Raw genomic sequence first — 22,490 nt, forward strand, 5'->3', positions numbered from 1 at the left:
ACTTTGCATTAAGCTCCCACAAAACCACCACGTGTTGCAAAACCTTTGCCAGTGGTAGAACCCCTCTGGCATTAAATGGGTTGAATAAAACGTCCCTTTTTGTTTGTGTGTGTGTGTTAAAACACTTACTTTATGTTTGCAATTGCATTCCACTTCTCTTTGCCTCCCCGGCTCTGTGGCACTGCCCAGGGTGATCACACACTGCCCTCCGCCGGGAACACACACACACACGGGGGGGGGGGGGGGGGTGCATGAGAGGACATCAGTACTTACCTCTGTGCAGAGAAGGAAGGGCGGGCTTGACTGCTCACAGAGCATGACAGCGCCAACACGTGTCTGCCCAATGAGGAAGGGGGATTTTTTTTTTTTGTATCCTATACATTTACACGCCCAGGCGAGTAAATATTGGCCCAAGCAGCACATGTGTCTGTTTTTTTAAAATTCCCTGCTCGCGCCAAAAAAATATAAATCCCCCTTCCTGATTGGCAGACACGTGTTGGCGCTGACATGCTCGCCACCTAGTCCCGCCCCTAATCCCGCAACCCAAATTCCACCCCCCAACCCCCCTTTAAAATAAAATATATAAATAAAAATACATAAGAGATCCAGAGTGTGGGAGAGAGAGAGAGTGTGTGGAGAGAGAGAGAGAGAGAGAGTGGGAGAGTGTGGGGAGAAGAGAGAGAGTGTGCAGAGAGAGAGAGTGGGGAGAGAGAGTGTGGGGGGGAGAGAGAGAGTGGGGGGAGAGAGTGGGGGGAGAGAGAGAAAGAGAGTGGGAGAGTGGAGGGAAAGAGAGAGTGGGGGGGAGAGAGAGAGTGTGGGGGGGAGAGAGAGTGTGGGGGGAGAGAGAGAGTGTGGGGGGGAGAGAGAGAGTGTGGGGAGAGAGAGAGTGTGGGGAGAGAGAGTGTGGGGGAGAAAGAGAGAGAGTGTGGGGGAGAGAGAGAGAGTGTGGGAAGAGAGAGAGAGTGTGGGGGAGAGAGAGAGAGTGTGGGGGAGAGAGAGAGTGTGGGGGAGAGAGAGTGTGGGAGAGAGAGTGTGGGAGAGAGAGAGAGTGTGGGAGAGAGAGTGTGTGGGGGAGAGAGAGAGAGAGTGTGGGGGGGAGAGAGAGTGTGGGGGGAGAGAGAGAGTGTGGGGGAGAGAGACAGTGTGGGGGAGAGAGAGAGTGTGGGGGAGAGAGAGAGTGTGGGGGAGAGAGAGAGTGTGGGGGAGAGAGACAGTGTGGGGGAGAGAGAGAGTGTGGGGGAGAGAGAGAGTGTGGGGGAGAGAGAGAGTGTGGGGGAGAGAGAGAGAGAGTGTGGGAGAGAGAGTGTGTGGGGGAGAGAGAGAGAGTGTGGGGGGGGAGAGATAGATATCTCTATCTCATTTATATATATTTATATATATATATATCTCTATATATATATATCTCTATAAATTATATATATGCAATTAGTACTTCCTCTTTCTTAGAGCTTTTCTGCTATAACAGACCTTTTCTGTTTGTTCCTCTTACCGGAGACGTCTCTTCAAGCAAAATATGATCTGGGACTTCTCACATCGGCCGGTTGAGGAGCATTGCATCGCGGGTCAAGAGTTGCTGACGGAGCAGGATTTGGAGGGTGAATACAGCAAAGGTAACAAACACATTGGTTGTATGTTATTTAATTATATATATATATTTTTAGGATGCCCATTAACTGCCAATGTGCTTATCTATGCCCCTTTATGGGTATAGATAAATCAGTGACAAGCAATGCATATTTAGGCAAATGGTTGTTTTGATTTCATTGTAATGTATTGTATTTTGTGTGTTTTTATTTAGGTTGCCCATTCATTGTCAGTGTGGCAATCTATGCCCATATTCTGTGCATGGCTTATCACAGTCACTGGCTTTATTGTCAAATGCTTGTTTTATTTAAAAACAGAGAGACTGCTCCATCCCCAAAAGTCAGTACGCCCAGGAGAAAGAGACGTGGAAAAAAGAGTTGCAGACGGAGCAGGATTACATTTATTTTTATATTGAAAAATATACACTCGCATGAAAAAGTCCTGGTCAGCAACTATAAAAGTAATTTCATAACTGTAAAACCATTCATAACTGCCACTAATGTGGCAGTTACCATCCTATAACCCCAATAAACTCAGACATTAAAATATACAGCAAGATCCTAGCCAATAGGTTAAACCCAATATGACCAGATTTGGGTTTAACGTGACGACAGAATTAAGTGGATATTCCTGGACAAGACCATGCAGTCCTTTGGTTTCTCTGGACCATTTTTAGAAGGGGTCAGAGCCCTCTATCACTATATCAATATAGTGGGCGCGCTTGCTCCGCCGTGCGCGCAGCAATTATAATTGGCTGTGGTTAGTCAGCCTTTCTATATTAGGGCCGCACACACGCACGGCAGTGAGCGTGGAGCCAGCCGATCGGGGAGAAGACAGTGAAAAGTAAGTTTTCGCGCCGCTCAGTAAAGGGGGGGGAAGAGAGAAAGAGAGAGAGAGAAAGAGAGTATATGTATCAAAGTTGCCCAATGTTAATAAATAATTTATTCTCACAACGTGTCCTTTTTAATTTTATATAATAAATTATTAACTTACACACATGTACGCCTGTTGCTCACAGCAGCACGGACCGTACACGCAAAAAGCGTGCGTCACGTGCACTAGCGTTCGCACAGGCGCGGGGGTGGGGCATAGGCTGGCAATGCTCGCGCTCGGGATACTCTGTGATAGCTACGGAGTATCAGACCGGATTCACAGCTCGCAAGCCATAAGAGACACAGCCCCACGCGTTTCAAGGATATTCTCTTCGTCAGTGGAGCTGTCACAGTGAAGAGCTGTCACGTCTGTAAGTGATTTTTAACCATTTATTTTGCTGGCCCCTGTGGTAATGAAGGAGTTAAACTCCAACTAATACTCCCTCAATCTAATTACTTTCTAACTCTATTTAATAACTTTCCCAATCTTATCCTCACTGATCCCTAATGTTAATTCCCAATGTAAAATAACCCCCATTATCTCCCAGTCCCTGTGATACAGGAGGAGTAACCCCCCCAGTGGCAGAGGCCCCCCCTCACTATCAGAGGCTCAGCCTCTCAGGCTCCTGTGTGTAAGGAAGCTCAGAGCAGCACTGGGATAATGTGCACAGGTCACACAAGGGAGGGGAAGGGAGGAGGAGGAAAGCACTTACCCAATAACACAGGCTGAAGATCTCTGTGCAGCATTTGGCATCCAGGCTTATTGCTGAAAATATTAGAGAGCGGAATAGGGGGGAGAACATACGACACGATCAAAAGTATGTATGCATGAAAGTAAATAACAAAAGGACAGACTTCTTCCATCAAGGCCGTGGAGTTAGACAGGGCTGCAGCCTGAGTCCCACACTTTTTAACATATACATCAATGAGCTCGCAGCAGCCCTAGAATCCTCCTCAGCACCTGGGCTCAACTTGGCTGGAACTGAGATTAAGGGCCTCATGCAGAGAGCAGCGCTAACAGGAAAGCGGCATGTATTGGCGAAATCTGCCTTTAGAAAGGCAGATAATGGGGAGTTTTAAAAAAAGCGCCAATTTTTTTTTTTTTCTCAGAATCTCGCCGCGCGGCTGGAGAGAACAGAAATCTCTCCAGTCTTGAAAACGGCCGTATGCAGAGAGCAGCGAACGCCATCTAGTGGCTGTTCGCGGCAAAAAAATGGCGCGATTTTCAACATTTTTCCTCTCCACCAAGCAGCTGGCGCTCCGCGGCCGGTGGAGGAGAAAAATAAATAAATCGATTTCTTTCCCACTAGTTTCAACAGCGCTCATAGCGCTGGTTGAAACTCTCCATATGCAGAAAGGATTGTAAATGCAGTTTTATGCCCTTTCTGCATATGGAGAAAAAAACTCTCCAATAAAGCTAAAAAAAATTCCCCTCTCCAATTCTAAATAGCGCTGCTCTCTGCATGAGGCCCTAAGTCTCTACTATACGCAGACAACCTACTCCTGCTGTCTCCAACAGAAACTAGCAATACTAGAAAAATTCAGCCAGACCTGGGCACTCTCTGTGAACCTAGAAAAAAACAGAATAATGGTATTCCAAAAAAAATCCAACCATATCTCAATTCACACTGGACGACAAAGCACTGGAACAGACAACGAGCTACACGTACCTTGGTCTAACAATCAGCTCATCAGGGAAATTCAACCTGGCCATAAATACACTGAAGGAGAAGGCCCGCAGAGCATTTTATGCAATAAGGAAACAGATGTACCACCTCAAACCACCAATAAGAATCTTGGGAGAAAATATTCAACAGCATCATCACACCCATCCTTCTGTATGGCAGCGCGGTGTGGGGCCCTGTAACATACCCAGACTCCACAAAATGGGATACCAGCCCAACAGAAATACTGCATCTAGAATTCTGCAAATACCTTCTCCAAGTACACAGGAGTACATCAAACAATGCATGCCGGGCGGAGCTGGGCCGCTTTCCTCTACTGCTCACGGTACAGAAGAGAGCACTGACATTCTGGGCTCACCTAAACAAGAGGCAACCACAGTCTTACTGCTACAGAGCAATGCAAAGTCAGGACCTCCTCACTAGACCCTGTGCCATCAAACAACTTGTCCTCTCACTCCAAGGACAAAACCCCACACAGATTAACAACCTGGCGAAAAAAGAAATTAACTCAATCGCCAACGAAATGAAGAAGCAGTATGTGACAAGATGGGAAAATGATATCCAACGCTCAAAGAAGCTGGAGACCTACCACAGCCTACAGAGAGAATACACTCTGGCACCCTACCTACTGAAGGTAAAAGACCCAAAACAGAGACAGACTGTCACGCTGCGCTCACCACAAACAGGACGAAAGACCGCGGGGCTGAGGTGGGGTTGTATAGGCACCGACCCACAACCACGCAGTCCTGTCCGGAATGCGTAGTCCTAGTCGTACCGCGTCGTAGGGTTGGAGAGGTCAGGGTAGTCAGGGTACTTGCCGTGTTCCAGGGTTGGAGAGTCCGGGTAGGTAGAGTTTCGTAGCCAAGGTCCTGGGTAATAGAAGGTAGAGTAGTCGAGTAACGAAGCCGGGGTCAAAGTGCTGGAGAGTGTAGAAATCCAAGTAACAGGCAGGGTCAAACAGGTCAGACAAAGTTCAAGACAAAACTAGACAGCAGCGGTGAGCACAATGCATAAACAGGAGTTTATGCTCAGCAATGAAGGACAGGCAGAAGCAGGTATATAAGTGGGAAGGGTCCAATTACCTTGCAGGGGTGTGTTCTGGTCCACCAATGGCGTCAGAGAGATACTGATCAAAAACAGCTTGCAATTAGGCTTTCCTGATGCTAGGTCTGGTTGCCGGGCAACCCGCGCGCTGTGCGCGATGCGCGTCGCGACGTGATGACGTCATGCGGTTTACTCAGCAAGTCTCCGCCTGTGGGAGGTTCCAGCAGCTCCCTCACGTTCTCCTGCTTCCTGGTTGCCGAGCAACCCGTGCGCGTGCGCGATGCGTCTCGCGGAGCTCCGCCATCCCGCCGCTGCGCCTGCACTGCCCTGGCAGTGCGTGGGCGCATGACTCTGCCCCGTGGTGCTTCCCTGAGTCGGTCTCCGCGCGGATCAGAGGCAAGTGTGACAGTATCCCCCCCTTGAGGGGAGACCTCCGGGCGAACCAGAGATGGTTTCTCAGGATGCCTATGGTGGAAGGCAGAGATGAGGCGGTTGGCATGTACCTGATGATGAGGAATCCACTCTCTCTCCTCTGGGCCATAGCCTCTCCAGTGTACAAGATATTGTAATCCTCCTCTGGATATTCTGGAGTTGAGAATGGTCTGAACCTCGTATTCTTGTTGGCCCTCTACCAGTATGGTTTGCGGAGGTTTAGATTGTCCTTTGGAGGATGAGTCTTGATGATAAGGTTTGAGAAGGGATGAGTGAAATACAGAAGGAATCCTCATATTTTTTGGCAGTTCAAGCCGATAGGCTACTGGGTTGATCCTTTTGGTGATGCGGAAAGGGCCGATAAAACGTGGTGCCAGTTTGGGTGAAGCTACCTTTAGCCGAATGTTTTTGGTAGATAACCAAACCCTTTGTCCTACAGAGTACCCTGGGACCTCTCTTCGGTGACGATCCGCTTGTCTCTTGTGTAATATACCAGCGTGCTGTAGATTCCGATGGATCTTCTGCCATAGGTCTTGTAAGTGGCGAATCCTGTCCTCTGCGGCCGGGACTCCAGACTTGGAGATGAGGGAAGGAAGTGCCGACGGATGGAAGCCATAGTTGACCATAAATGGTGACTGTTGGGATGATTCGTTCTGTAGATTATTGTGGGAGAATTCTGCCCATGGGAGAAGTTCCGCCCAGTCGTCCTGAGTGTCAGCGATAAAGCACCTCAAAAACTGTTCCAGAGACTGATTGGTGCGTTCCGTCTGTCCATTGGTCTGGGGGTGATATCCTGATGAAAAGTGTAGGGTAACGTCCAGATTTTTACAAAACGCCCTCCAGAACCGGGAGATGAACTGGGATCCTCTATCGGACACTATGACCTGAGGGGACCCATGTAACCTGAAGATCTCCCTGATGAAAACTTCGGATAACATTGGTGCAGTGGGTTCCTGACGAAGCTGTATGACGCAGCGAAACGCGTAGAGCCTGATCCAGAGCTTATTCAGTCAAGCTGCAGCTGACTGGAAGCGAAGACCAAAAGACTCCAGACGTTTGTGCTCTCCAGTGATCCCCCTCTTGGCGCCTCGCAGTCTATTACCATCTGATGCGACCAGATACCACCCGGAAGTGACGTCAGACGCCATTTGGCGACGGCAGCACTAGGAACAGAGGAGGACGGGGAGACAGCACAGCGGGCGCACAGAGCGCAAAAGATACCTTTATGTGTCTGATATTTGTGTACTGAATGTGAGTACATGTCCTACAATTTCATTGATCATAAAACTCTGTTCTTTGCAAGCTACACTATTGGCCGTTTCTTCTGCTCTTCTTTTATATATATTCTATGGGACACCGAGCTATACCATCCATGGAGTAACCCTCAGAAGGGAAGATCAAGAGGGGGTTAAAGTCCTACCAAAAGAAAACCTCATTACCATATCACTATCTGACAAAGTCAGAGAAAAGCTAATTTACCCTACATTTTGCTGTAAGTAGGTTCTCCCCCAGAGCTAAGATTCACGTATATTAATTTATTATTGAATCACAATACTGCACAATTATTGTTTTTATATGTTTTTTATTCACATGTTGTTTTCCTGACTGGGTCGCTCACTTTCCACAACCAATCACGACTGTACTTGTGGGAAATCCGAGCATATTTCCCTGGAAGGTTTGAGAAGTACCCTGTCGGGTAACATCATTTAATTGCACTGTATTACACTTTATAATTTATTAGAAAGCTGTGGCGCCTAGGCAAGTCATATAGTATATAGCAGTGGGTAAACCCTTCATAGGGATGAAGTGTGCCTGTTTGGAAAATCTGTCCACCACCACAAGTATTGTGTCCATGCCTCTAGATTTGGGCAACTCAACGATGAAGTCCATCGATATATGTGTCCATGGACGTACTGGGATGGGTAGTGGTTGAAGGAGACCTGCTGGTCTGTTGTGTGGCGTCTTGCTTCGAGCACAAGTAGCGCACGTAGCTACGAAGGCTTGTATGTCTCTCCGCATGTAGGGCCACCAGAATGTGCGTTCGATGAACTCAGTAGTTCTTTTGGTGCCAGGATGGCCTGCAGTCTTGGATGAATGTCCCCACTCCATGACTCTCCTCTGGAATTTACGGGGAGTGAACAACCGGTCCTCCGGAACGTTGAGTCCTGCCGGGATGTTGTTCTGAGCCTTAGTAATGTCCGTTAAGGCACTAAAAGTATTTGCAGCCAAAATACAAGTGGAAGGGAGAATGGTCTTCTGTTGATCCACCTTGTTATCCTCTACCAGGAACTGTCGTGACAAGGCGTCGGCTTTAATGTTTTTTGAACCAGGGATGTAGGAAATGAGGAAGTTAAAGCGAGTAAAGAATAAGGACCATCTTGCCTGGCGAGATCCTAGTCGCCGTGCTCCCTCAATGTACAGAAGATTCTTATGGTCCGTAAGTATCATGACTGGCGACTCTGTGCCTTCCAGTAAGTGCCTCCACTCTTCCAAGGCCAGCTTGATAGCGAGGAGCTCCCGGTTACTTACATCGTAATTCCTTTGGGCGGAGGAAAATTTCTTTGAAAAATATGCACAAGGATGAAGTGGAGCTTGAGGATTCTTTCTCTGTGAAAGTATAGCACCTGCTCCTACATCGGAGGTGTCGACCTCCAAAAAAAAAGGTAACGAAGGATCTGGATGGGTTAAGATGGGTGCTGAGGCGAATGCCGTCTTTATTCTCTCGAAAGCCTGGAGAGCCTTCTCAGTCCACCTTGTAGGATCAGCTCCCTTCTGTGTGAGTGCCGTGATGGGTGCTACTACCGATGCGAATCCCTGAATGAACCTCCGGTAGTAGTTAGCGAAACCGAGGAACCTTTGGATGGCCTTGAGGGAGAGGGGACAGGGCCATTCGAGTACCGCCTTGACCTTGGTAGGATCCATAGCAAGGCCGGTATCCGATATGATGTAGCCGAGAAAAGAGGTGGATGTTTGATGGAAATGGCATTTCTCGAGCTTGGCATACAAATGGTTCTCTCTTAAACGCTGCAGGACTTGTTTGACATGCATAGTATGTTCCGGCATGGATCTGGAAAATATTAATATATCGTCCAGGTATACTATAACATGGTGGTCCAGAAGGTCTCTGAAAATGTCGTTGACAAAGTCTTGGAAGACCGCAGGAGCATTACACAATCCAAATGGCATGACCAGGTACTCGTAATGCCCGTCGCGAGTATTGAATGCTGTCTTCCATTCGTCGCCTTCTCTGATTCTAACCAGATTATAGGCTCCTCTGAGGTCCAGTTTGGTGAAGATCCTGGCTCCCTGGAGTTTGTCGAACAATTCGGCTATCAACGGAAGGGGGTAGCGTTTTTTTATGGTGAGTTTGTTGAGGCCCCGGTAATCAATGCAGGGTCTGAGGGTTCCGTCCTTTGACGAAAAAAAATCCCGCCCCCGCATGTGATGAAGATTTCTTAATGAACCCCCTCTGGAGATTCTCCTGAATATATGTTCTCATGGCCTGGGTCTCAGGAATAGATAGTGGGTATGACCCTCCTCTGGGAGGTATGGCCCCGGGTAGAAGATCGATAGGGCAGTCGTACGTCCGATGTGGCGGAAGTACCTCTGCTTGACGTTTGTCAAAGACATCGCGGAAATCTTCGTATATCCCCGGCAGCTGAACCCTGTCAGGATCCATGACCTCCATTCCTGCCACTGCCTTTGGAGCAGACATGCAATGTTCCAAGCAAAAAGAACTCCAACGAAGTGGCGTGGCCTCTGTCCAGTCAATGACAGGATTGTGGATCCGGAGCCACGGAAGTCCCAGAATGATGTTCGAGGAGGGGGTGTGAATGACATCAAAGGTTATAGTCTCGGAGTGAAAGTCACTAGTCATGATGTTAAGGGGTATGGTTTGTAAGGAAATGATCGCGGGCTGCAATGGTCGTCCGTCAATGGCTTCAAGACCTACCGGTCGATCTTTGGGTACCAACGGTATTTTATTCTTGAAGGCGAACTTTTGGTCCACGAAGTTTCCTCCTGACCCCGAATCCAGAAAGGCCTGTGTCTGTACTGTGGAGGTCTCACCGGATATGGAGATAGGTAGATAAAACCTCGTAGAGGGTTGAGGAGGGGGAAGAGTTGCAGTACCCAGCGTGATCCTCCTTATACTCACTGGGCTTTGGCGTTTCCCGGCTTCAGTGGACAGTTGAATACCAGGTGGCCGTTATTGCCACAGTAGAGGCATAGTCCCGCTCGTCTTCTTCGTTGCCTCTCGATAGACGAAAGGCTAGTCCCTCCCAGCTGCATGGGTTCATCTAGGACAGGAGTTGTGGAGAGTAGAGGCCCTATGGTAGACAGAGAAGACATTTGTATACCTCGGGGGGTGTTTGTTTCTCTCCATCCTTCTTTCTTGGAGGCGCTGGTCCATCCGGATGCACAGGTCTATCAGGTTCTCAAGTCCAGCGGGACGATCCAGAGCTGCTAATTCATCCTTCAACCGTTCGGACAGGCCCTGCCAGAAGACTGCAGATAGAGCCACATCGTTCCAGCCGGTCTCGGCCGCCACCGTCCGGAAGTCCAGAGCATAACGAGCCACAGTACGGTCTCCCTGAGAAATATTAAGCAGAGTGGATGCAGCCGTAACCTTACGCCCTGGGGTGTCAAACACCCTTCTAAATTCGGTGATGAAGAGAGTAAGGTCAGAGGTCAAATCTGGGCGTTGCTCCCAGATAGGAGAAGCCCATGCCAGGGCGGCGTCAGTCAGCAGGGAGATTATGTATGCGACCTTAGTACGTGAAACCGGAAAGTGAGAGGGCATTAGTTCAAACTGTATGAAACACTGGTTCAGAAACCCCCGACAACCGCTGGGATCCCCTGCATAACGGTTGGGCGCAGGTTGTCGTGGTTCGGAGGTAGGTGTGATAAGTGCAGGAGTGGCTGCGAGTGGGACGGGGTTGGTGGTAGATACAGTTAAACGTCTAACTTGTTCAGTCAGGGTATCCACGTCTTGTTTAAGTTGGGAAACTAGTTGTTCTTTTAGTGTAAATGAGCCGGTAAGTTGCCGGAAGCATTCCTCATGGGTGTCTAAGTGTCGGGCCACCTCAGCGGCGTCCATGTTTGTTGGGCTGAGCATATTGTCACGCTGCGCTCACCACAAACAGGACGAAAGACCGCGGGGCTGAGGTGGGGTTGTATAGGCACCGACCCACAACCACGCAGTCCTGTCCGGAATGCGTAGTCCTAGTCGTACCGCGTCGTAGGGTTGGAGAGGTCAGGGTAGTCAGGGTACTTGCCGTGTTCCAGGGTTGGAGAGTCCGGGTAGGTAGAGTTTCGTAGCCAAGGTCCTGGGTAATAGAAGGTAGAGTAGTCGAGTAACGAAGCCGGGGTCAAAGTGCTGGAGAGTGTAGAAATCCAAGTAACAGGCAGGGTCAAACAGGTCAGACAAAGTTCAAGACAAAACTAGACAGCAGCGGTGAGCACAATGCATAAACAGGAGTTTATGCTCAGCAATGAAGGACAGGCAGAAGCAGGTATATAAGTGGGAAGGGTCCAATTACCTTGCAGGGGTGTGTTCTGGTCCACCAATGGCATCAGAGAGATACTGATCAAAAACAGCTTGCAATTAGGCTTTCCTGATGCTAGGTCTGGTTGCCGGGCAACCCGCGCGCGTGCGCGATGCGCGTCGCGACGTGATGACGTCATGCGGTTTACTCAGCAAGTCTCCGCCTGTGGGAGGTTCCAGCAGCTCCCTCACGTTCTCCTGCTTCCTGGTTGCCGAGCAACCCGTGCGCGTGCGCGATGCGTCTCGCGGAGCTCCGCCATCCCGCCGCTGCGCCTGCACTGCCCTGGCAGTGCGTGGGCGCATGACTCTGCCCCGTGGTGCTTCCCTGAGTCGGTCTCCGCGCGGATCAGAGGCAAGTGTGACACAGACCCTGAGCCAATATAGAATAAGTGCCCACAGCCTAGAAATAGAAACAGGCAGGCACAGACAGAACTGGAAGCCCCGGGAGATGAGACTGTGCCAAAGATGTGAGCTAGGAGAGGTAGAAGATGAAACGCACTTCCTGTTGCGTTGCACACAATACTCTGAAATGAGGAGTGCCCACCTAGAGAAACTCACTGCTGTTATCCAGAACTTTAATAATATACAGTAGAGGAGAACCAAAAAATAACGATCCTCCTGGGAGAAGATGAAACCACAGCAGAACTGGCTGCACACTATATCAGCACCTGCCACAAGCTGAGAGATGTCCACTAACCCCCACATCCCTGTGCGAAACTGTTACCAATATACCGTGCAATCATTATACCCTACCCCTAGTATTCGTGTAATTATTGTCCCCCACCCCTTACTATTCATGCTTTGGCAATACTGAAATGTTCTTTCGTCATGCCAATAAAGCTGATTTGATTTGATTTGAGAGTGAGGTCAGAAAGAGAGAGAGAGTGAGGTCAGAGAGAGAGAGTGAGGTCAGAGAGAGTGAGGTCAGAGAGAGAGAGTGAGGTCAGAGAGAGAGAGAGTGAGGTTAGAGAGAGAGAGTGAGGTCAGAGAGAGAGTGAGGTCAGAGAGAGAGAGTGTGAGGTCAGAGAGAGAGAGACAGTGAGGTCAGAGAGAGAGAGTGAGGTCAGAGAGAGAGAGAGAGACTGAGGTCAGAGAGAGAGAGAGAGTGAGGTCAGAGAGAGAGAGTGAGGTCAGAGAGTGAGGTCAGAGAGAGAGTGAGGTCAGAGAGCGAGTGAGGTCAGGAGAGAGAGAGTGAGGTCAGAGAGAGAGAGTGAGGTCAGAGAGAGAGAGAGTGAGGTCAGAGAGAGAGAGAGTGAGGTCAAAGAGAGAGAGAGAGGTCAGAGAGAGAGAGTGAGGTCAGAGAGAGAGAGAGTGAGGTCAGAGAGAGTGAGGTCAGAGAGAGTGAGGTCAGAGAGAGAGAAAGTGAGGTCAGAGAGAGAGAGTGAGGTCAGAGAGAGAGAGAGTGAGGTCAGAGTGAGAGAGAGTGAGGTCAGAGAGAAAGAGTGAGGTCAGAGAGAGAGAGAGTGAGGTCAGAGAGAGAGTGAGGTCAGAGAGAGAGAGTGAGGTCAGAGAGAGAGAGTGAGGTCAGAGAGAGAGAGTGAGGTCAGAGAGAGAGAGTGAGGTCAGAGAGAGAGAGAGTGAGGTCAGAGAGAGAGTGAGGTCAGAGAGAGAGAGAGAGAGGTCAGAGAGAGAGAGAGAGGTCAGAGAGAGAGAGAGAGTGAGGTCAGAGTGAGAGAGAGTGAGGTCAGAGAGAGAGAGTGAGGTCAGAGAGAGAGTGAGGTCAGAGAGAGAGAGTGAGGTCAGAGAGAGAGAGAGAGAGTGAGGTCAGAGAGAGAGAGTGAGGTCAGAGAGAGTGAGGTCAGAGAGAGAGTGAGGTCAGAGAGATTGAGTGAGGTCAGAGAGAGAGAGAGTGAGGTCAGAGAGAGAGAGTGAGGTCAGAGAGAGAGAGAGAGTGAGGTCAGAGAGAGAGTGAGGTCAGGAGAGAGAGGTCAGAGAGAGAGAGAGTAAGGTCAGAGAGAGAGTGAGGTCAGAGAGAGAGTGAGGTCAGAGAGAGAGTGAGGTCAGAGAGAGAGAGAGGTCAGAGAGAGAGTGAGGTCAGAGAGAGAGTGAGGTCAGAGAGAGAGAGAGTGAGGTCAGAGAGAGAGTGAAAGTATCCTATTCTCTAACGTCGCTGCGTGAGAATACGTCTGCTGCCACTCGAATCGATTCACCTCCGGAGGCTTCAAAACCACTCTTAAAGCGCTGATATCTGGAAAAACAAAATGGCGGACGAGCTCGGGAGAGGGCAGTAATTGAGTCAGACAACCAGTGAAGCTTTGTCAAAAACTGTTCTCTCGTTTATTAAAGGGTTTACAGTCAGTTTATATAGCCATCTTGAACATAGAAAAAACACAGATATGAGTAACATACTTCCCCTTTAATTCATAGTCTGTCTACCTCAGCAAATGACAGTTAGACAGTTTACGATCTGGGAAGTGGCCTGAGTACCGAGTTTGGAGGCAGTTGAAGGAAATGTCATTCTCCAGGACAGTATATTGTGTAAGACATTCGTAAAAGTCATGCTCAGCATGGCTGGCGACATTTCCTGTTTCTTCAGAGCTAAATAAGTCTGAACAAACATAGTTCAGTTTGGCATTAACTGGGTGAGAGGTCACTTTCTCACATCTGACTTGAAAAGACAATTACGTATGACATTTGGCATTTAGTTAGTTTCTGAGATCTAAAATGTTAGTACATAATGGTTATAGAGAAATGGTTATATAGCAAACAAAATGGAGTCCCCCCTGATATACACATTATCAATCCCTCCTTTTGTCATCACAATGACAACCTCTTGCATATAGGGGTCTCGTACTGGATTTGAATATTATCATAATCCACTAACGGTATCTGGACTCTAGTAGTATTAGGTCTAGAGTCATGGATCATATTTGGGAAACTATGAATGGGGGCATTAACGTTCAGTGATGCATATGTGTGATCAACTGACTTACCAAAAGGCATAATCATTTTACATAAAGATAAACACATTAATTTGCAACATGAAATACTGTAATAACAACTAATACTACAAATATGCAAACGATAAATATCAGTCCCATAACAATTCTCTTTCCCTCATTTTGTCATGGGTCCATAACCTAACAACTACTATATTGTTTTTGATATTGTTGATATACTTTGTCGTACTGAAGTAGTGGTGCAGGTTTTGGGGGTCCGAAGAAAATAAAAATATATATATGGCCACAGCAGTTCTTGTTTGTAGAGAGATATATATCGGTGTGGCTGGTATAATATCTTTTCTGTTTACCAGGTTGACTATTACTACAAAACCTATTACCAATTTCTAAATTACTATTCACACTGCTCTTCTGTAACTACTAGCACATTATGGCGGCTAAAATTTGTGAAAATTGGTGGGGGCCAATATCTACCGGGAGCGATTGCACAAATATCCATCTTGCACGCATCTTTCATACTGCATTTATTCAGAATGGCAAAACAGCAAAATTGCGGCTATGGTAAAAAATGGCTGACTTATGATCCTTTCCTTGTGGCTGACACACGCCTCTGGGTGACCTCCCACTTTCCTCATAGCCTCATATCCAATCTTCTTAGTCCCCTCTTATTCTTTAGAGACAGTCTATTTAAAGAACAGTTAACCATTGCATAGTCCTGCTGGACCAGGAGATTGTCCAATTGTGCCTTGTCATTCTTTTTCGGCCATTATATCGGCACAGTTGATTTCTTCTCGGTCTCTTCTTCTGGGGGACTGCTGACATCACCGAAAAGAGGCATAGCGTCGGTGGGGGTGCAACGCACTTCTGGATCAAAGTTTACTGCATATGACACATACATAGAGAGTGATGAGTAGGACAGACACACACACAAAAGCATCCAATAGCTTCGCTTCCAGAGAACTAATCCAACCACCAAGTCCCAACAAATCCCATCCGTCATCTCTACCTTTAAACACTGGACTATTTTCCCCAAATAACATGACCTGTTCTAGTTGCAGGGTAATATTCTATCTGTCCTCCTATCACAGAGTCAATAACTTCCCTAGGGCAAACTCGTATTTCTACACCCTTCGTAACCAATTTCTTATAGATGGTTCTACAAATGTCTAATTTCATATTGTCTTTTTCTCAAGGGGTTAAATATAACACTCATTTTTCCTGGGGTGCAACCTATTGAATATAGATAGTACATTGGGTTATATTATATATAAAATATGGGCTTTGTTTACTAGGATTCCATTGTGTGACAAAAGGTGTGCATATATGCTATACACAAATCAATAAAAACAAAATATACCTGTTCCTACACTATCGTCTTTGTGTGCACACTATTTACACAAACCTAATAGACTATAGATTTATAATTAAAATAACAAAACCTGTAAAGAAAAAAGATTATTAAAAAGTTCAAAGTTCATATGTTGAGGCCTGGAATTTTGGCTGTGTCTCTAGGCTTTTCCACTTTGGATACGGTGTAGATTAAAGCAACTGTGGGTGGTGCTGGGATAAGTTTCATATGCGTAACATGGATCCAAAAAGAGACCTCTGCCACTTTATTTGCTGTAATGGTGATGAGTAGTACTTTTAATAGTAGTAGTAGGGCCTTTTCATCTGGGATGAAGAACGTTCTTGCGTAGGAAATGCTTGACCATTAACCCATCTCTCGTAGGTGCACTTTCAACTTTGACATGTGCCTAGAGAGACTCAAAAATATATTAGTTGCATACAATACTTACTAATTGTTTTTACTAAACAGTCACTGTGGTCTTGACTTTGCTACAATATAAATTCATTAAAATTGGTGCCTCAGCTATTGCCAAACCAAAAGAAAAAATGGCTAAAAGAGAGAGAGTGAGGTCAGAGAGAGAGAGTGAGGTCAGAGAGAGAGAGTGAGGTCAGAGAGAGAGTAAGGTGAGAGAGTGAGGTCAGAGAGAGAGAGTGAGGTCAGAGAGAGAGAGTGAGGTCAGAGAGAGAGAGTGAGGTCAGAGAGAGAGAGTGAGGTCAGAGAGAGAGAGTGAGGTCAGAGAGAGAGTGAGGTCAGAGAGAGAGTGAGGTCAAAGAGAGAGAGAGAGTGAGGTCAGAGAGAGAGAGAGAGAGTGAGGTCAGAGAGAGAGTGAGGTCAGAGAGAGAGAGTGAGGTCAGAGAGAGAGAGTGAGGTCAGAGAGAGAGTGAGGTCAGAGAGAGAGTGAGGTCAGAGAGAGAGAGAGTGAGGTCAGAGAGAGAGAGAGTGAGGTCAGAGAGAGAGAGAGATCAGAGAGAGAGAGAGTGATGTCAGAGAGAGAGAGAGAGTGAGGTCAGAGAGAGAGAGAGAGAGGACAGAGAGAGAGAGAGAGAGAGAGAGAGAGAGAGAGAGAGAGAGAGAGAGTGTGAGGTCAGAGAGAGAGAGAGTGAGGTCAGAGAGAAAGAGAGAGAGTGTGGTCAGAGAGAGAGAGAGGGTGTGAGAGAGAGGGTGTGAGAGAGAGAGGGTGTGAGAGAGAGAGAGGGTGTGAAAGATGGAGAGGGTGTGAGAGAGAGAGGGTGTGAGAGAGAGGGTGTGAGAGAGAGAGGGTGTGAGAGAGAGAGGGTGTGAGAGAGAGGATGTGAGAGAGAGAGAGAGGGTGTGAGTGAGAGAGAGGGTGTGAGAGAGAGGGTGTGAGAGAGAGAGGGTATGAGAGAGAGAGAGGGTGTGAGAGAGAGAGGGTGTGAGAGAGAGAGGGTGTGAGAGTGAGAGGGTGTAAGAGGGAGAGGGTGTGAGAGAGAGGGTGTGAAAGAGAGGGTGTGAGAGAGAGGGTGTGAGAGAGAGGGTGTGAGAGAGAGAGGGTGTGAGAGAGAGAGGGTGTGAGAGAGAGAAGGTGTGAGAGAGAGGGTGTGTGAGAGAGAGAGGGGGTGTGAGAGAGAGAGGGGAGGGTGAGAGAGAGGGTGTGAGAGAGAGAGAGGGTGTGAGAGAGAGAGAGGGTGTGAGAGAGAGAGAGGGGTTGTGAGAGAGAGAGAGGGGTGTGTGAAAGAGAGAGGGGGTGTGAAAGAGAGAGGGTGTGTGAGAGAGAGAGAGAGAGAGAGAGAGGGGGGGTGTGAGAGAGAGAGGTTGTGAGAGAGAGGATGTGAGAGAGAGTGAGAGGGTGTGAGAGAGAGAGGGAGTGAGAGGGTGTGAGAGAGAGGGTGTAAGAGAGAGAGGGTGTGAGAGAGAGGGTGTGAGAGAGAGAGAGGGTGTGAGAGAGAGAGAGGGTGTGAGAGAGAGAGAGGGTGTGAGAGAGAGAGAGAGGGTGTGAGAGAGAGAGGGTGTGAGAGGGAGAGGGTGTGAGAGAGAGGGTGTGAGAGAGAGAGGGTGTGAGATAGAGAGGGTGTGAGAGAGAGGTGTGAGAGAGAGGGTGTGAGAGAGAGAGGGGGTGTGAGAGAGAGAGGGGGGTGAGAGAGAGAGGGGGTGTGAGAGAGAGAGGGGGGTGTGAGAGAGAGGGTGTGAGAGAGAGAGGGTGTGAGAGAGAGGGGGGGTGAAAGAGAGAGGGGTGTGTGAAAGAGACAGGGGGTGTGAGAGAGAGAGAGAGAGAGGGAGAGGGGGTGTGAGAGAGAGAGGGTGTGAGAGAGAGAGAGAGAGAGAGAGAGAGAGAGAGAGAGAGAGAGGGTGTGAGATTGACACCAACTGCGCACTGCAACTGTTAGGTATGTATATACACCTTTGTTTTTACTTTGGGCGCCGCGGAAAAATCCTGATCGCCTTGGGGAGCCTTGAACCGAAAAAGTTTGGGAACCACTGAGTTAAAGGACAGGTGATACATAGTTACAAATACAGTTACATAAGTGAGCAGGGTATACATTATATGCAAGGCATTTCACATGTTTAGCAGAATAGCAACAATGGAGTGTTTGGTGTGGAGACCAGACTGGAATTCGCTAGGGGCATTTGTCTTAGTATAGTAATTGTTTAATTGGGAGTAAGCACATTTTTGTCCATGACTTTGGATAGTATTGTATTGTAGTGTATGACTTTATTTATATATAGCGTCAAAAATGTACTCAGCAATTCACAAAGAATACAGTAGAGGAAATTATAATAGAATAGTAAGTGCAGCAATATCAGACAATAGGAAAGGAAATCCCTGCCCTGAAGAGCTTACAATCTAAGGTTTGAGGGAAATTTACAGAGATAGCAGGTGATGGAATAAGTGCTGTAGATGGCAGTGCTTGGCCAAAAGGGGGTAGTAGGAGTGACTGTGGGCCTCATGCAGTAAGCGTTGATAAGGATTTTTTCGGCATTTTATTGCCAAAATTGGGTTTGAGATTCAGTAAGCACCGATAAGTGCTTGATTTCGCCAGTTTTCGTAGCCGATAATTTTGTTATGGCCAGTCGGCTGCCGATAAGCCTGTTTTCGCCACTGATCGCCACTTTTTTTAAATCGGCTGGATTCAAGTACCAAAATCAGCTTATCGGGGCTGATCGGCACTACGAAATTGAGATGTTATGGCCAATTTCTCCCGCCAACTAAAGTTGGCAAGTTGGAGGGGAGAACGATCGCTAAGGCTGCCGGAACGGCACTTAGAAAAAAAACTCTTCTGTACATCAATGGAAGTCAATGGAGCGGGGCCGTATAACAGTATAGTACTGTTTACGTTTCATTGCTCACAATACAAACGTCATTTGCATTACAGTGTGGGGGGCATTCCCTGCATTGTGTCACGGCTGACGTGTATTATTTGCATAACATTGTACTTTTACATGTTTTCATCATTTGCGTGTCACATTACTCATCATGTGATGATGTGTCAAGGGAAAATACTATACTCAACTCTTAAAGGGGAACCTCACATCATATCACACATTTTACTGAATTGAGCGACAATTGTTTACATGATGTCACACATGTCACACATACACCGTATATTCATGTTCCTTTACATTACACAATGCTTGTAATGTGTGACGCATCTTTAAACGTTCATGTACATCTTTATTCTCATGTTTACATCTAGGTTTGGTCCTCCCTATTTTCATGACGTCACTTATTGGACGCGCAATCACATTGCATGTTTACATTATAACCGTTGCATTACAAGCACTTCAACCTAACTTATACACACATGTACAGTAATTCATCATTGTGACACCTTGTAAACTCATTCTATAGCAACTATCCTCATTACAGAAATGCATGCATATGCACACGACTATTCATTGTTGTCAACATGTGACAATAACATGGCTAATTACACATGTTACAGCAAACTTTTCCCACGTCAATCTCAGCCTTTTTGTCTAATTACATGACTGACTGTTGCGTTCAGAAGTTTTACATGCATTGCACATTCAACTATTTATTTTCAAGCAATGTTTGTACAAAGCTTCACGTCACATCATTGGCAAATATCATCATTCCCTGCAGAATACACACAACAAATACTTCTAACATCAACTGCACACAGCTTGCCACAGAAGTACTTTATTATGTTAATGTAACACCTTGCATTTTACTATGTCACCTGACATCATCACATACCTATTTAAAGGACGCCCATTACCTGCTCATTCACAGCTACTCATTTCAAAATGTTGCGATTGTTTAGGAGACGGAGGAACATTCTTTTCTATGACATGCTTGCTGATCAAGAGAATGATATAGGGCAAGGGAGGGACAGACCGAGGGACAGTGACAGGGACAGGCACGCGGATACGAGAGGGACAGGCCGAGGGACAGGAGATCAGAGGAGAAGACAGAGGAGACAAGTTGTGCCTCGTCCGCGTGTGTACAGGGAGAGAACCCTGTTAGATGGGATGAGTGAGGAGATAGTAAGTCGCTATCGTTTGAGTTCAGCAGCAATCTTATCTCTTTATGAGGAGATAAGGGGAGATTTAGATTTTTTCACAGCCAGAGGTCGTGCAGTCCCTGGGCTTGTTAAAATGCTGTGCTCATTACATTATCTTGGTTCCGCGTCATTCCAGACAACTGTGGGCATAGTGGGCGGGGTCTCGCAATCTACATTCTCGCGGGCCTTTACCCAGTTTCTCTATGCACTCAATAGACGCGCTAGGAATTATATTCATTTTCCTACAGAGGCGACAGAGTGGCTGGAAGTCAGGAATGGCTTTTATAATATAGCAGGGATACCATGTGTGCTGGGTGCAATCGATTGCACACATGTTGCTTTGATTGCACCTAGTCAGAGTGAGCATGTGTACCGCAATCGTAAGCACTACCATTCACTCAATGTACAGGTGGTATGTGATGCCACGATGAGGATAATGCATGTGGTACCCAAATTCCCTGGTTCCAGTCACGATTCCTCTATCCTGAGGAACTCTTCAGTCTTCCATGCGTTCGAAGAGGGACATTTTGAACATGGTTGGCTGCTGGGTGAGTACAGATTTAGATGTTCTAACACAAAACACATTTTTCTTTAGGAATGTTGGCATTGTAGAATGTGATCACTAATGTCAGCTTATGTGTGCTCCATTCATTATAGGTGACTCAGGATACGGAATTAGGCCGTGGCTCTTGACTCCGGTGCTAAACCCTCAAACTGAAGCAGAGGAGAGGTACAATGCAGCCCATATATCTACAAGATCTGTTATAGAGAGGACATTTGGCCTACTCAAGACCAGATTTAGGTGTCTGGACAGAACTGGTGGGGCTCTTCTATACAAGCCTCAAAAAGTGTCTGATATTATCCTTGCCTGTTGCATTTTGCACAATGTTGCACTCAGGCACAATGTACAATCAGACCTAGCTGAGCCTTTGGTAGACGAGCATCCCACCCATGTAGCTGCTGAAAATGAACAAACAGCCAGTGGTGGCCAGACACGCCAGAATCTCATCAATTCATTTTTTTCTTGTAAGTAAAAACATATATGTTCCTAGTTCTACTTTTATAGTTTAATTATGTTATATTAACAATAATTTTTTTTATATAACCTTCTGTTAGGACACAGATGAATATGGGTTGCACACCTTTCTTTTCTCTGCTGTGTGCACAAAGGGATGTGGCACCGGTATGTTATTGTTGCACAGGTTATATAATCCCTCTTCAATTGTACATTAGTTGTGTGTATGTGAATACAACTGGGGTAACAAAGCACTAATATTTTAGCATTGTGTTGTTCCTTATGCTAACACAATACACATAGTATGGGCATAGTCATTCATTCTTGCAGTATGCTTGCATACAATGTTATTGGTGCAGTGTAACATGTACATCCATATGATGTGTACACCAGCCTGCTTTACATTTTGAATGTGATTAAATATACATGGTGTTGCACATTTAACACCAAATACACACTTTGCTGTGTTGCTTACGGTACTGAAGATGGCATGTCAATGTTTGCAATTTATATATTGTTCCTTTGCATTATAGGTATATCTCCAGTATGACTGATCATGGTATGTATATTTGCTGACATCTCTCATAAGATGTGCCTACCTAAATCTTCCTATAATTATTTGAAGTAAAAACCCAACATATTGGTTTAAAGAAAAATGTAACATACGTGTACTTTCTGTATCATGTATATGCATTTAGCTACTCTTGAGGTTTCATGTGCATTGTATTAGAAAATGATTACTCCCATTTCATCACATTTTATGTATGTTTCCTTATAAATTCCATTAATGTAATATAGAGGTGTTTGGAGAAAAGGGGATAACTGTACTTATTTGTTTACTTACGGGAGCTCATTCATCACGGATGAAATTGACTGATCATAACACTCCATGCATGAATGCCTGTAATCACAACAATGCGTAGTACATCTTATATTTAGCAATGTAGGTGTTTATTAATGCTAGGAATTAATAGTCAACATTAATTTAAATTTGTGACATGTGTATGTATAAGTCACACGTGTGTGGATGTGTCCTACATGTACCAAGTGTAAAACTGTTAACAGAAACCACAATTTTGTCGCAAATGTTACTGTAATTTTGCATTTCTAATTTCCCACTATGACAATGTTGGTAATATTTTTGGAATGTCAATCACGTCACTTCATCATTATCATGATGATAATTATCAAGTATTCTGACAATTTTAACGTCAATCACGTGCACATTAGCATAGGCACACTTTTTAAGACAACTGTTTGTGTCTGTATCAATTTGTGTAGGATCCATGTATAACACCGACAAATGATAACAGCAGCTTTATTATGGTAGCTTATATCATCATATTGACTGTACTATTTATTTTTAGAACGTTTAATAAACACAGTAAACTATAGTTAGTTAGGTTAATGAAATATACACAGAAACGTACTTCATTACATGATGTTGATGTAATATTCAGAACATCATGCATTGTAGGGGACCACAACATCTAGGCAATAACATTATTTGCTACAGTCCCAAACCATTTTATCAACATACCCATGTAACAAGAGATTTTTAACAAGAAATGGCTAGTTGGT

Source organism: Ascaphus truei, unplaced genomic scaffold (assembly GCF_040206685.1).
Source record: "Ascaphus truei isolate aAscTru1 unplaced genomic scaffold, aAscTru1.hap1 HAP1_SCAFFOLD_1286, whole genome shotgun sequence".
NCBI lineage: Eukaryota > Metazoa > Chordata > Amphibia > Anura > Ascaphidae > Ascaphus > Ascaphus truei.